Source organism: Schistocerca gregaria, chromosome 8 (genome assembly GCF_023897955.1).
Source record: "Schistocerca gregaria isolate iqSchGreg1 chromosome 8, iqSchGreg1.2, whole genome shotgun sequence".
NCBI lineage: Eukaryota > Metazoa > Arthropoda > Insecta > Orthoptera > Acrididae > Schistocerca > Schistocerca gregaria.
This window is the reverse complement of record NC_064927.1, coordinates 359,330,854-359,343,905: the sequence shown is the minus strand read 5'-3', so window position 1 is coordinate 359,343,905 and position 13,052 is coordinate 359,330,854.

Below are 13,052 nucleotides of genomic sequence, written 5' to 3'. Positions count from 1 at the left end.
CTTTCCAGAGGTCGGTTTCTACCAGTTTTTCCAATTCGTCTGTAAAGAATTCATGTTAGTAATTTGCAGTCATGACTTATTAAACTGATAATTCTGTAAATATTTCATACCTGTCGACATTGTGCAAAAAATTTAAGGGTCGCTTGCTAGAAACACCATCATTTTCCCGTTGTTATGCAGGAATGTGAAAGGAGGACCAAAGGTACCTACAACCTTCCTCTGTAATGGTTACACTCCAAAGAGGCACCTGCCGGTGTGGCCGAGCGGTTCTAGGCGCTTCAGTCTGGAACCGCGGGCCCGCTACGGTCGCAGGTTCGAATCCTGCTTCGGGCATGGATGTGTGTGATATCCTTAGGTTAGTAAGGTTTAAGTAGTTCAAAGTTCTAGGGGAGTGATGACCTCAGATGTTAAGTCCTATACTGCTCAGGGCCATTTGAACCATTTCAAAGAGGCCAGATAATGTTCAATTGGTTTGCAGCCTGACTACGTCCATAGAGAAGGTGTCAGAAACGTCGTTCTGTTATACGCCGTACTGTAAACTGTCGTTTTCGACAGCGAAATGGTGTAAATGAAGGTCTAAAGAAAATGGGTGGTTTCATTGCCACAAACTATATTTTATTATGTCTTTACATTTTGATACCGAGCGGCCGAGTGTCTGAAATGTTTTCCTTGGCCACGATTAAGTAAACTGTGTGATTTCAACCCTGGGCGTCGCGGTTCTGACCTCCAACTCTTAGGCGTCAAGATACAGGGGAAGATGTGAGTGTGCGAGGGGAGGAGGGGGGGGGGGGAGAGGCAGCGTGTGGGATCTTTCAACAATGTGACACGCCCATGGTGGCGTTACGCAAGACTGTGGTGAAATTTACTGCTAACGTGATATCACTAACCCACCTTACTTCTCACGTGAACTTCGGAGCACTGACCATCTTTTCGTGTGTGTCGACATCTCGCTATTTTGAAATGTCCCCGAGCCCGAGGATGACGTCGAAGGTGCCACGCTTTTAGACCATTATAGAAGAAAATGGTAGACACATTTGTGCCAACTATCGCATCTCAGCCATGCAGCTGGGAAAAAACATGGGGTTTCAAAAATAGTGACTCTTTAATCCTTTTCCGCAGAGTACACTGATGAACCAAAGCATTATGACCGCCGGCTTAATAGCTTTTTTGTCCGTCTTTGGAACGGAATATATCACTGATTTATGTATCACGGATCCGACGGTTCGTTGGTAGGTTTGTGGAGGTATGTGGCATTATATGTTTACAAACAGGTAATGTAAATCGCGTAAACAAAGAGCCGCTGCTTTGCGTACGCGATGATGCCATCCGATAGTGACGCAGATGATAGGATTTACACCAGGCGAATTTCCATTATAGTGAACTCACATAAACATGAGTTCACTATAATGAAATATGATATCGCCGTCGCGGAAGATATGAAATATGAAGGGATGCACGTGGTTCAGAGGTATCAGCATGTATTCGATTACCGCCACAAGTCTCATGCAAGTGCAGGAAAATGTCTCCCATAGCATAACACTATACCAACCAGCCTGCGTCCACGGCGCGCTGTACGTTTCGATCCGCCGTTCACCCCGGTGACGGCATTTGTAGAGACGACGACCGACTTAGTATTGCAAAAATTTGATTCAACCGATGACCATAAACGTGTCTATTGATCGATGGTCGAATCCCGACGGTTCCGAGGCCAAAGATCTTAACTGACGATGTCGTTGGGTCAACATGTGAACACGTAGGGGTGGTCTGCTGCGGAGTTTCCTTTCCAGAGCAGACAAGCCTCATAATCCCACGTTTTGTGAAGAGTCGCGAACGCCCAACGATTTAGCCCCAGTGGTAGTTTCAATGTCCTATCTTTTTCCTTTAGCTGCTCACGACAGTAGCACGTGAACATTCGACCAGCTTCGACGTTTCCGAGATACTCATTCGAAGGCTTTGCTTAATAATAATCTGTCCCTTCAAAAAATCGCTTATCTCAGTGGATTTCCCCATTAGCAATTCATATCTTCGCTAGAGTGATCCCCATCCGTGTCTACTGCGCTTAAATACTTTTCATGTCGCGTTACCTGTCCACAACATCACCAAGCGGCGTCCAACTTCGCTGTGGACAGTGGTCATAATGTTTTGGCTTATCAATGTATATGGAACACCGAAAGCAAAATTTGTGTTTTCCCGGGAAGCAATTAGATGATCAAACTGTTAATGGGACTAGATGAAGCAGTAACTGTTTAGTAATATTGGTTAGAACAGTATTACTAACGTCCACACATTTAACACATAACTATTTACAAAACATTTGTCTTAAGGTAAGTCCATACACAAAACTGTCAGAACTGTTGCTGGCATGTAAATGTGGGTTAATCGTTTCAGGCAGAAATGAGTACCAACACTGCTAACGGTTACCAATACGAAATCTCTTATCCGCACTCCATTAAGTCTCCACTAGAAACGAACATCATCAAACCTGCGGAGAAAGTAAGCTTTACAACGTCACTGCTGGTAGTGGAAGTGAATCCTGCTATAAAGCACTTCTTGACAGGCGGAAGTCAATTACAGGACACCCATCTCTCACGCTGCCTAATTTTGACATTAATTTTCCGTAGTTCGTATTTTAAAACTTGTTTTCTTGCGTCAGTCAGCCTTGTTTCGACCTCAAGCTACTACATTGCACATCAAAATTAAAGAATCACTTTTTCCAAACCCCTTAATTGCCACCGACTGCGACAAACAAGCTTAAAATTTGGCTCAAAGGCACCTACAACCATCCTCCTTAAGAATGCAAAAGCGAGATGGCACAGCTCAAAAGTCCGTGTGAGCTGTAACGTGGGTTAATAATGTCACACTGGCAACAAATTTCACCAAAATTCTCCCAACGCCACCATGGATGTGTCACACGATGAAAAGGTCGTCACAACCCACTTTCCAGCATTTAACCCTTCCTTTTGTCGTCTCTGTGATGGAGGTCAGAACCATGATATTATTGTGTCTTGTGTGAGTGGTCCAGGGAAACATTTCAGACACACCGCTGCTCAGAACCAACTCGAAGAGCCTTAGGGGTATCATAAAGGCCGTCAATGAAACCACCCCTTTCCCTGGGGCTTTCCAAACATTTCGTGATCGAAAATGGCAGTTCGCAGTGCGATGAGCAACAGGAAGAAATTCTTGATAACCTTTGGCACTGTTGATATTTTCGGACGTTTCAACTGTTGTCTAAGAGCACTGTGGGTCTGCATCCACACTGAACATGATCTCACCCCATTGGAGTGCACCGCGATTGCAATTTTTACTCTCTTGTACAGGTTAGAACTACTAGGGACCGTTCAAAACCATTCGTCGAAATCTGAACGTGATCCGAAGCATCAATGATTTTACAACCCTCCTATTTTCCCTTTTACAGCCCTCCTATTTTCCTTCCTCCTTTGTTCACACACAGTATCTAGGCATGTATGCGACAGTGAGCTACGACAGCACCACCAGCTTCCAACTTCCATAGGGAGGCTTTTCGCACTCAACGTTTGTGAAGCCAGTCGCCTTCTCTGGAGTTGAGCTCCAAAGGCTGCAGGCATCTCCCTGAGCAGAAGATTGTATACAGAATACCGAGAGTCTTCATACTGCCGAGTCAGCTTGTCGATGACTGCCTCTTAAGGGCGTCCACCTCACTGGTGGGACGTGTATTGGAATCCAGTGTGGTAGCTCCCTGGCTACCTTATCGCTGCCCTATGGTTCTTCTGGACCACTTTGACGCTGATTATCGCTCAGAGCGATCAGACACCTTCGACGTAGATACTGCTGAGGGTTATGTTTGAGTGCCAACTTGCCCTGAGCCGTCCGGCAGCCTGGACGGAGCTGCCATTCAGCAACTGCTGACGTGCTGCTCACGTCAGCAGGCGACGCTGTCGGGCCGCGCTGCTGCCTAGGCACACCGTGACGACGGCCCGCCGAACTCTATGGCCGACTACGCCACCACGGGACCAACAACCATCCCTCCAACGGCGACCACATCACTATACCGAAATTAAATAAAGGTCCAATTCAATGTGGGGTCTATCACTAGAGGTCAGTTGCTCTCTTCCAGTCATCACCATCATTTTCAACCCAGATGCAGACGAAAGAACTGATGCCTCCATCACTGCTGAGTTCAGCACAGTGCCCCAGCAGCTCTACGAAAACAGCATGCAAATCACTTAGCATGACGTCACATGAAAATCTTCCAAAAGAATCTCCAGAATGAGTCTCAGACTCATCATCTAAAAGCTATTCTGAATAACTGTCTCAATAGCCCCCTGAAATGTATCTGATTACTACTTTCGCTCTTCTTCTGCTACTCTCGTCCTCTGCGGCACCGAATTTCTTGTCGTATCACCTTGTCATTTGTGGGCTGAATTTGCAGTGTCCCCTAATGAATAATCGACATTGGTTTACTCCATAGTGTCAGTCTCAATTACAGGCTGACAACCTTTTCAATCTCGCTTCAAAAAGTCCCAGGGTGGCTGCCAGAGTGAATGATGTGGATTTAGGTGGCGTTTCCACGTTAGCCCATGTAATCTCCAAGCACCCAGCTTGCACATCGAATCTTATTGAGAAACATCTATGAGTGCGTCCAGATGTTACCTGCATTCCTTAGTCACCAAGAAGACTCCAGCTTAACAGTAGGTTCGTTCTTTTGTCCCAGGAAGTACTTTAAGCTCATGTGTTATAAGTTATCTAGAACTTGATGACATCCGTCAGTTGTCAGTCAGTCTTTAATCCTTTCGTGGTTGGTCAATATACGTATTATAGTAATACACGTATTAAAGTAATTAAATTCGCAGTTTCCGTAGCTGAGACGTCTATGTCGCTATACCGACAAGCTTTTCGAACTTGGAGGGAAATTCTACGGTTCATGTGGTGATTATATAGAAAGCTGAGAGATATCAAATGGGACGCCGTGTGTTGCTAAATCTCACAATGCATCTGTTTCACAAAACTAAAATAAAATCACCGTCTCCTCCTTTCGTAGAATGTCCGAAATGACCAACTGTGTTCGCTTATACCTCAAGACATTTTTTTGAATGATTACTATTCTCTTCAATAATTTTATTGGTTTGTACATCATTTGAAGTAAGTTGGATGTGTATGCCCCATGAAACTTAGCACAATGTGAAAAAAGAAAAAGAAAAAAAGAATACAACTCGTAAGTGCTACATCAAAGCCATCTTCAAGTCTAATGTTGCAAATCTGTGTGGAACATGTCATGTTTTTCATTGTCATGAGAAGAAATCTGCTTCCAGAAAGTATCTTCACGCTGCAGCGGAGAGTGCGCAGATTTGAAACTTTGTGGCAGGTTAAAATTGTGTGTAGATCCGGTGCTCGAACCTGGGGTACTTAAACTGAAGAGCCAAAGTAACTGGTACACCTGACTAATACCGTGTATGGTCCTCTTGAGATCGCAGAAATGCCGAAACATGAAGTGGCATCGACTCGTATGAAGTAGTGCTGGAGGGGACAGACACCATGAATCCTGCACGACTGTCCATAAATCCGCAAAAGTATGACGGGGTGGGGATCTCCTCTGAAAAAGACGTTGCAAGGCATTCCATACATGCTCAATAATATTTATTTCTAGGAAGTTTGGTGGCCAGCAGAAGTGTTTAAACTCGTCAATGTGTTACTGGATCCACTATGTAGCAATTCTGGACGTGCGGAGTGTCACATTGTCCTGCTGGAATTGCCCAAATTCACCGGAATACACTATGGACTTGAATAGATACAGGTGATTAGATAGGATGCTTACGTACGTGTCACCTTCAGAGTCGTATCCAAACGTATGAGGGGCCTGATGTCACTCCAACTGCACGCGCCCCACACCATTTAGAGCCTCCATCAACTTGAACAGTCCACTGAGACATGTAGGGACCATGGATTCATGAGGTTGTCTTCACACCCGTACATGTCCATCCGCTCGATACAATTTGAAACGAGACTCGTCCGACCGGGCAACAACAGTCGAATGTCTGTGTTGACGGGCTCATCCGAGGCGTAAAGTTTTATATCGTGCAGGCATTAAGGCTACGCGAGTGGGCCTTCGGCTCGGAAAGCTCATATCGATAACGTTTCGTTGAATGATTCGCACGCTGATACTTGTTGACGGTCCTGCGTTGAAATCTGCAGCAATTTGTGGAAGGCTTGCACTTATGTCACGTTGTACGATTCTGTTCAGTTGTCGTTGGTCCAGTTCTTGCAGGATCATTTTCCGGCCGAAGCAATATCGAATATCTGATGTTTTACAGGATTCCTAATATTCACTGCAGATGCGTGAAATGGTCGTACGGGGAAGTCCCCATTTCACCGCTACCTCGGAGTTGCTCTGCCCCATAGCTCGTGCGCCGACTATATCACCACATTCAAAGTCAATTAAATCTTAATAACCTGCCATTGTAGCAGCAATAACTGACCCAACAACTGCGCCAGACACTTGTTGTCCTATACAGGCGTTGCCGCCTACATCGTCGTATTCTGCCTTTTTACATAAACTCCTGGAAATGGAAAAAAGAACACATTGACACCGGTGTGTCAGACCCACCATACTTGCTCCGGACACTGCGAGAGGGCTGTACAAGCAATGATCACACGCACGGCACAGCGGACACACCAGGAACCGCGGTGTTGGCCGTCGAATGGCGCTAGCTACGCAGCATTTGTGCACCGCCGCCGTCAGTGTCAGCCAGTTTGCCGTGGCATACGGAGCTCCATCTCAGTCTTTAACACTGGTAGCATGCCGCGACAGCGTGGACGTGAACCGTATGTGCAGTTGACGGACTTTGAGCGAGGGCGTATAGTGGGCATGCGGGAGGCCGGGTGGACGTACCGCCGAATTGCTCAACACGTGGGGCGTGAGATCTCCACAGTACATCGATGTTGTCGCCAGTGGTCGGCGGAAGGTGCACGTGCCCGTCGACCTGGGACCGGACCGCAGCGACGCACGGATGCACGCCAAGACCATAGGATCCTACGCAGTGCCGTAGGGGACGCACCGCCACTTCCCAGCAAATTAGGGACACTGTTGCTCCTGGGGTATCGGCGAGGACCATTCGCAACCGTCTCCATGAAGCTGGGCTACGGTCCCGCACACCGTTAGGCCGTCTTCCGCTCACGCCCCAGCATCGTGCAGCCCGCCTCCAGTGGTGTCGCGACAGGCGTGAATGGAGGGACGAATGGAAACGTGTCGTCTTCAGCGATGAGAGTCGCTTCTGCCTTGGTGCCAATGATGGTCGTATGCGTGTTTGGCGCCGTGCAGGTGAGCGCCACAATCAGGACTGCATACGACCGAGGCACACAGGGCCAACACCCGGCATCATGGTGTGGGGAGCCATCTCCTACACTGACCGTACACCTCTGGTGATCGTCGAGGGGACACTGAATAGTGCACGGTACATCCAAACCGTCATCGAACCCATCGTTCTACCATTCCTAGACCGGCAAGGGAACTTGCTGTTCCAACAGGACAATGCACGTCCTCATGTATCCCGTGCCACCCAACGTGCTCTAGAAGGTGTAAGTCAACTACCCTGGCCAGTAAGATCTCCGGATCTGTCCCCCATTGAGCATGTTTGGGACTGGATGAAGCGTCCTCTCACGCGGTCTGCACGTCCAGCACGAACGCTGGTCCAACTGAGGCGCCAGGTGGAAATGGCATGGCAAACCGTTCCACAGGACTACATCCAGCATCTCTACGATCGTCTCCATGGGAGAATAGCAGCCTGCATTGCTGCGAAATGTGGATATACACTGTACTAGTGCCGACATTGTGCATGCTCTGTTGCCTGTGTCTATGTGCCTGTGGTTCTGTCAGTGTGATCATGTGATGTATCTGACCCCAGGAATGTGTCAATAAAGTTTCCCCTTCCTGGGACAATGAATTCACGGTGTTCTTATTTCAATTTCCAGGAGTGTATTTGTGCTCTTCGTTCCCTCTACATCAAGTGTAGCAAATTCGAAAAAAAATTTTCTGAGAATCCTCGATTAGGTAAGCGGAAGATTATATGAGAGATTGAAACTTTGGCAGTGTACCCGAAACGTCTCAACATGCGGAAGTCAGCAGAAAAATGAAAATGTAATCAAGATTAATTACAGATCAAAATGAAACCGTAAGAGTCCAAGTGTTAGGGACAAGACAGAATAGATCGGTTTTGCTACATACGACGTATAAAGTGTTACACAACTTACGCCGTCTGCAGTTATCAACACCCCTCCCACGCTTTAGATATTACGCGTTCTGTGAAAACACTGTTTTGCACAGAACTTCGTAAGACACATAAATATATAAATAAGTGAGCAACAGAACTTTCTAAATATAAAGTCCGTGAACTCTCCGTTACACACTCAGAACCTAAAAGCAATGCAAATGACAGCACCGAGTGACACGATGCAATATTTGAAATGACAGGGTTCATATATGCGAGAAATGGCGTTCAAAACAGATTGTTTCGAAATATATGTTCTATTTCTGGCTTTATTATTATCATTAGACAACAACGTCATTTATTACTTCATATAGCAATATTTAAAAATTGAAACAAAAATACTCTAAACAGAAGGCCCGGGAAAGGAAGTTCACGGAAACTGGTGCAAGAGTTTTCATTTTCTGGTTAAAGTGCAGTTAAGGTTCCTAGACTCTCTACGACATGCTTAGAAGTTGGTAACAGTGCGGCGATGAAGCGGCCGATCATTAATCATATTCAGGCAGCGAATAAGAATGTAGTTCAATTTTTTTCCTTTCGTAAATGAAGCTACGTTATATTTAATTACTGTCGTGCGACCCAGACGTTTTTTTTTACCTTTCGTAAATGAAGTTAACTAATTTTACTTTTCACGAAGGAATATAGAATTTATATTATACGCAATTAGCGATGTGCTTTTAAGTATCATACTACCGAAAATTCTTTGGATGGTTATATATTCCGTCTATAGTAGCGGAATATAATTTTTTTAAGGAAGGTGGAAGATCATAGATTATTAGAGTTTCATTTAATGTTTGTCGACTTGGAAGATTTCCTGATAACTTAAGAAATGTTGGTTATTATGGACTATAAGATTGGCTAGATATATAGTGTATGTCGGTATGATGTTCATGTGTGGGCCTATTTTGGGAATTTTTGTGGTTGATAGTAACACATATTGAGTCAATTTACTTGGGGAGAGTGGATACGAAAATAACATGCAAACAACGTTCACCTGAATTGCTTCTGGTTAGTAGAAATGATCTTTATTGATTGATCTGTTATTTGACTATGAATTCTTGATATTTTGAAGCTGACATATATCTGTGTCAGCAAGTGTTCCACTACTTTCATAGCTTCAGAACTAAATCTGGTGAAACACACACTAGTCAGGAGTTCTGCTGAGAGATGTATGTTTTAGATAGTGTTCGTCATGGAGACCTTCTTGGCTGTTAACGGAAATATGTCGAGAAAGATGAATCCAAATTTGGGGAGCGGAAATTTCATGGAGGAAAGCAAGTTGTCGGAAGACGGGTCTTCCATGGAGAGGAAAGAGGCAAAAATAAGTGCTTCTTCGAAGTAGATTCGAAGAGAACGAAGAGCTTTCTTCTCCATATTCTGAAAAAGTATGTATTACCAGGAAGTACTGTTATTTCCGACTATTTCTCTTCATACAGGTGCCTCGGTGATGAAGATTGCGCTCATCAGCTGGTGAATCATAGCCTCCACCTCGAAGACGCACAGACAGGTGCACACACTACTAGCGCCGAGGGCACGTGGTCGGTCATCAGAAGGTCTTTTCGTACTCATAATAAGTCTGATTTTTATTAATTCGAGTACATGTGGAGGCCATGTGAATTACTTGTTTGTGACATTTCTTGAAGCAGTTAAAACGGTAAATAATTCCAAGTGAACATATAGTCGTTTTTTTCTTTGTTATTTCTATTTATGTTTCTATTATGAGCTAAATATGTCACTAATTACACTACTGGCCATTAAAATTGCTACACCACGACGATGACGTGCTACAGACGCGAAATTTAACCGACAGGAAGAAGATGCTGTGACATGCAAATGATTAGCTTTTCAGAACATTCACACAAGGTTGGCGCCGGAGGCGACACCTATAACGTGCTGACATGAGGAAATAATAGTGGACCGGCGTTGCCTGGTGAAAAGCTGTTGTGATTCCTCGTGTAAGGAGGAGAAATGCGTACCATCACGTTACCGACTTTGATAAAGGCCTATCGCGATTGCGGTTTATCGTATCGCGACATTGCTGCTCGCGTTATTCGAGATCCAATGACTGTTAGCAGAATATGGAATCGATGGGTACAGGAGGGTAATACGGAACGCCGTGCTGGATCCCAACGGCCTCATATCACTAGCAGTCGAGATGACAGGCACCTTATCCGCATGGCTGTAACGGATCATGCAACCACGTCTCGATCCCTGAGTCAACAGATGGGGACGTTTGCAGGACAACAATCATCTGCACGAACAGTTCGACGACGTTTGCAGCAGCATGGAGTATGAGCTCGGAGACCATGGCTGCGATTACCCTGGACGCTGCATCACAGACCTGAAGGCCTGCGATGGTGAACTCAACGACGAACCAGGGTGCACGAATGGTAAAACGTTACTTTTTCGGATGAATCCAGGTTCAGTTTACAGCATCATGATGGTCGCATCCGTGTTTGGCGGCATCGCGATGAACGCATATTGGAAGCGTGCATTCGTCATCGCCATATTGGCGTATCATCCGGCGTGGTGGTACGGGGTGCCATTGGTTACACGTCTCGGTCACCTCTTGTTCGCATTGACGGCGCTTTGAACAGTGGACGTTACATTTCAGATGTGTTACGACCCGTGGCTCTATCTTTCATTCGATCCTTGCGAAATCCTACATTTCAGCAGGATAATGCACGACCACATGCTGCAGGTCCTATACGGGCCTTTGTGGATACAGAAAATGTTGGACTGCTGCCCTGGCGAGCACTTTCTCCATATCTCTCACCAATTGAAAAAGTCTGGTCAATGGTGGCCGAGCAACTGGCTCGTCACAATACGCCAGTCACTATTCTTGATAAGCTGTGGTATCATGTTGAAGGTGCATGGGCAGCTGTACCTGTACACGCCATCCAAGCCCCTGTTTGAGTCAATGCCCAGGCGTTTCACGGCCGTTATTTCGGCCAGGGGTGGTTGTTCTGGGTACTGATTTCTCAAGATCTATGCACCCAAATTGTGGAATCACATGTCAGTTCTATTATAGTATATTTGTCGAATGAATACCCGTTTATCATCTGCATTTCTTCTTGGTGTAGCAATTTTAATGGCCAGTAGTGTACATTTCGAACAATGAGAAAGAGTTATAATATGAAATAAAGTTGTGTTGTTCGGTCCACTTCTGTTTCACAATTCTTTTCCTTGATCTTTAAAAAAATTATGTTTTTCTACTGTTTTCAGTGTGCCATTAAGTAGGGACCCAATACCACAGCTTCCAATTTTACTACTGCTTGTCAGACATAATTATATGTTAAAGCTTTAGACGTGGCTGCGTTGTCAGCGACCGTTACAAGTTAGTTAACAACTACAGTCCTCGGTCGCAAAAACTAAGTATTTTTGACCTAGGTTTCGGCCACTTCTAAGGGTGCCTTCATCAGAAATGAAAAATTTAAAACAGGCATGTCGCGAATAAAATAACTATGAAGCCACAACGTTTTAGTCACAAAATAATAAAATAGAACACAGAGAGATAGGCCTCTAAGGGCCGCACCACACGTCCAGCTGCGGTAGCATCATACTGAGGCTCTCAGTATGATGCTCTCAGTAGCAATTTGGGGCAGGTGAACGGTATATAAAAGTGTCATCTAGTAGCCGCAAATATATACCGGCTACTTAACATTACAAATATAGACAGGAGAAATGTGTAATAAATGAAGTAAGAGGCAATATTTTATCTGACAGCAGAAAACATGGTAACAATTTTCTTACATAAGAGCTCAGAAGTACAGTTTAAAGGCAGGAAAACGCCATTAGAGAATTACAAAAGCAGCTGAATAACTCAGCGAATAGAAAAACGGTATAACTTGAAATATAGTTAATATAAACCATTTATTGAACAAGCAGTTATGAATCGACTTAGATAGAAGAACTATTTCGGTTAATTGCATGACGGAACACGAAATCAAATATCTAGTAACGGCTTTATACCGTTGAAGAAGCTTTTATTACGTAATTTTAGCTGCTCTTTAAGAATGAGATCATAATGTCAAGGAAGACGTTTAAAAATTTCTAAATCTTCGAGAACATCTAATCTACGCCCTTTCTTCTCAGTGTGCAAAATGTTGATTCGTGAACAGCTTTAGGCGCGCGACCTGTAATTAGAAGGCGGTCAGCAACTGCTATCGTTTTGATTATATTAATTTCTCCCTCGAATTTTGGGTGTTAGTACCATTTTTTCTTGAAAGATGTTCTTTATATCTGACTGTAAAGCCACGTCCCGTTTGTCCTTTGTAGTAAGAAGAGCAGGTGTCGCTAAGAATCTTATAGACACCAGAGTTTTTCAAAGGGGAATGGGTCGTTTTTAAATTATGAATAAAATTTTGTTTTCAAGCTATAATTGGTTGAAAAGGTGATATTACAGTTGTATTTTTTGCGAAGAAGGCGTTGGATCTGATAGGAGATCGGTCCCAAGAAAGGAATAGGATAAAACTTCTCCTTGAAGCTGGACTCAATGATAGAGGTACCGAATGTAGTAGCTCTTCTTACAGTTTTCTTTTTAAGGATGTTATCCACTGTGGCAGGTTCATATACGTGATTAACTGATATCGTTTTGATTATATTAATTTCTCCCACGAATGTTTCTTTAGAGAGTGGAATAGAAGCAGCTCTGTGAATAGCAAAGCGAAAGAAAACGGTCTTATGACATTGTTGGTGCATAGAAGACGCAGGTAAAATCTTATCGGCATATGTCTCTTTACCAAAAAATTAAATGAGATTTTATTTGCTTCTACTGTAAGCGTCAAGAAAATTCAATTGACGGGCCTCGTTTTC